This window comes from Ambystoma mexicanum, chromosome 7p (assembly GCF_040938575.1).
Source record: "Ambystoma mexicanum isolate Mex_15411 chromosome 7p, UKY_AmexF1_1, whole genome shotgun sequence".
Taxonomy (NCBI): Eukaryota; Metazoa; Chordata; class Amphibia; order Caudata; family Ambystomatidae; genus Ambystoma; species Ambystoma mexicanum.
The window spans coordinates 955,895,803-955,899,840 of record NC_090939.1 but is presented as its reverse complement, the minus strand read 5'-3'; positions in this window follow the sequence as shown (position 1 = coordinate 955,899,840).

Genomic DNA, 4,038 nt, shown 5'->3' with positions numbered 1-4,038 from the left:
GCGGTAAACCCGCCGCCACCGTTGTTTCCGGGCCGCCTGAGTCCGACCCCTGCAGGCGGGAGGTGATGTTCCCGCCCGGTCTGACCTGGCGGGTTTAACACCTCCCGCATGCAGGCGGACGAGGAAACACCGGCAGCATTACGAGATGCTGCCGGTGTTTCCATGATCCCCATTTCCATCGAGTCCCGTAGGACTCAATGGCAATGGGGATTTACACCATTCCGCCTCCGTGATTCCTGGAAAACCGGGGTTGTAATGCCCCGGTAATTCCGGGAATCACGGAGGCGGAATGGTAATACAAGTCCGGCATTAACCAGGCGGTTTTACCGCCTCGGTTAACGCTGGACTCGTAATGAGGCCCAATGACTTGGAATGTGAGGGGCCTGGGAACCTACTTACGCCGAAACAGAATCAAGTCCTACTTGAACAGAAAAAGAGTGCAAATAGCGCTGCTGCAGGAGACACACTGCACGGCGGACTCCCTGGCTAGACTGGGAGAACATTGGGGGGGACAGGGCGTGGGCACTACCTACTCCAAATACGCAAGAGGTGTGTACACTAGGATCCATCCCCAACTCCCATTCCACTTAATCAAGTCTGAGACAGACACTGAGGGCAGGTTTGTAATTCTCTGGGGCCGATTGGAACAGGAAGAAGTATGCATAGTAAACTCTTACCTCCCCAATACTAACATTCCAGCACACTTGAACTCCATGTATGCTAAAATCGCACCTTACAGACATGGTATCTTTTTCTGGGGGGGAAGACTTTAATTGTGTCCATTATGTGAACCTTGACAGGTCCCTGCCCCACCCGAAAGGACCCTCGGCGGCAACCACAGCCTTGTCTTTATTATCAGATAGATTGACCTTAGCCGACATTTGGAGAGAGCGTCACCCTGACTCTCGGGGGTACTCATACTTCTCCTCCCCTCATGATCTTCACACGAGGATAGACTACATCTTCATAGGCAAAGAACACCTTTCACAAATAGAAGAAGCGCAATATTTGGGAAGAACCATTTCTGACCACTCGCCACTCTTAATATAATGGGATCAAACTGGCCCCAGACCCCCTATCCCTATGTGGAGAATGCCGATAGACGCCCTAAGTGACCCGGTGTTCAGGGAAGAACTGCATGAATTTATAGATAGTTTTATTGAGAGGAACACGGGGAGCGTTACCCACCTGAGCACGATGTGGGACGCTCTTAAAGTAGTGGCGAGGGGGGAAATCATTTCGAAAGCAGGGGGCATCAGAAAACAATTGAGGGGTGAATTGGATCAGTGGGAACGACAGGTTGAGCAACTTGAAGCTACCCCGGTGAACACTCACCAAAGAGAAGATAACCTTAAGGAACTTAGAGTTAAATGTGCCCTGGCATGGGAAAGACTAGCCAAATTTGATTATGCCACCAAAACAAACAGAACGCACAGAGAAGCCGATAGACCTAGCAGAATGCTGGCCTGGTTATGTAGGAAAGAACACCCCAAACACACGATCACCATGATACAGACTGAAGAAGGTAAGGTAGTACAGACACAGCAAGATATAAACGAAACCTTCAAGGCCTTTTTTACGAACACCTTTACTCTCACAGGGATCAGGTTCCCCGAGAGCAAATCATAGACACCCTGGAGGAAATAGGGCTCCCCAAAATGACCCCTGAACAGGCTGAAGCTCTTGACGCAGATATCACAGCGGAGGATATAACAGAGGCAATCAAGTCACTGGCCACCGCTAAGACCCCCGGGAGTGACGGACTGCCCACTGAGTTTTATAAGGCATATGAGACCTCCCTAACACCCTTGTTACATGAGGTCTTTCAGGAGGCACATGAGACAGGGATACTTCCTGACAGCATGAGGGAAACCTTGTTAATTCCAATCATCAAGCCTAATAAGCCTGCCGACAAATGTGACTCCGACCGCCCAATAGCCATGCTTAACTATGATGTGAAAATATTGACCACGGTATTAGAAGATAGACTGTCCAAAATCATAGGGGATGTAGTGCACGAGGATCAGTGTGGCTTCATACCAGGCCGGAACACAACCATGAACCTACGTAGAGTACAACAGGTTATTGCTCAGACGGAGGCTAATACGGAGACATATGCGCTGCTGTCCCTTGATGCCATTAAGGCGTTCGATTCTATATTTTGGGAGTGGCTAGTAGCGGTTCTTGTGGGTTTCGGCTTTGGCCCAGGGTTCATTAGCTGGATCAAGATACTTTATACCAAACCTACGGCCAGAGTAAAAACAGGAAAATACATATCAGAGGCCTGGGACATATGCAGGGGCACTAGGCAGGGATGCCCACTCTCCCCAATGCCTTACGTACTAGGACTGGAACCCATTGCTATATACTTCCGAAGACAATTCTTTGACGCTGGGATACGGCTGGGGGGTATTGACCATATTATCTATCTTTACGCAGACGACGTACTACTGTACGTCACAGACCCACAAAACAACGTGCCCGCGATGTTAGACATCTTGGACAACTTTGCAAGGTTTTCTGGTATACAATTTAGTAGGGCGAAGTCCTGCCTGTTCCCCCTGGCAGGCCTCAAGGGGAAAGACATAACAGAACTTCCTGCGGTAGGAATACACTGGGAGCTGACCTCATTCAAGTATTTAGGGATACACATAATGCATACCCCTACTTTAATGCATGAGCACAATACGAAGACTGTGATCCCAGCCCTGAGAAAATCCATGCAATTCTGGGCGAAACTCCCCATATCCATGATGGGAAGAGCTGCCATAATTAAAATGTTTGTCCTTCCCAGATTCTTGTACGGGTCCCAGAATATACATTTTTACATCAATGCGCCTTTTTTCTGCCTGCTAGAAAGGATAACCCAGGATTTCTTGTGGGGGTCAGGGAGACACAAAATAGCACTTTCCACCCTGATGCTACCGTACACCCCAGGGGGAATCCAACTCCCAAACTTTGAAAAGTACTACCTAGCAGCACAGCTTAGTTTTGTCACCAAATGGCTAGCAGATGAAGCCACATCTGAGACCCCCCCTGCTGCAGACCCTAGTATCCCCGTTGCATATGAAAGAACTCATCTGGGCCCCCTCCCACCTGATGCGAAATGCCCCTTTCATGGCCATCCTGGGACAGAAAATATGGCGCAGGACAGTAACCCTTACCTGCACTAAGCACCACTACTCCCCGGACATACAATTACTCTCGGACCTATGTGGTTCTGTCGCAGATTTGCACCACCTCAGACACTGGGAAAGGAATGGGATATACTCATGGGGGGACCTGTTTGTTGATGGGGTTTTTAAAGACTTTGAAACACTTCAGGAAGTAGATGGAGTCCATACGGGCCAGTTCGTGTGGTATCAGAAGATGAGAACCACAGCACGAACCAAGTGGACGTCATGGCCAGAAGAACCGGAATCAAACCCCCTGATTACACTACTTTATGCCCTGGGCGAAGGCTGGAAGCCGGTGTCCCAGATCTGCGGCCATCTAAGTGACATCCCCAACCCACGGAGTGCCGTTTTGAGAGGCAAATGGGAAGCGGACATGGGCCGGGAACTGTCAGATGGAGAATGGGAAAGGGCCTTGACATTTCCCAAGTCTGTCTCCAGGAACCACAGATTCAGACAAGTACAACTCAACCTGCTACACTGAACATACTTAACCCCATCCAGGCTAGCAAAAATCAATAATATGTCGCCCTCTAATTGCACATGGTGTGGACAGAGCAATGCGGACTTGATCCACGTGTTCTGGAAGTGCATTAAGACACAATCCCTGTGGACCGCCATACAGCAGACAAGCGATAATCTGGGGGTGACTAGATACAAATGGACCCCGGAGGAATGCCTATTGGGCACATACATTAGACCGGCCAAACTCAAGCACCTCACCAAACTAATGGACATTATGTGCATACTGGCAAAGAGGACTGTGGCAATGTCTTGGAAGAAAACGACCGGGCCCCAGCAGAAAAGCTGGCACTCTGAGCTGAAACGCTGGGTACGAGCAGAAACAACGGCTTGGGAGGACAGT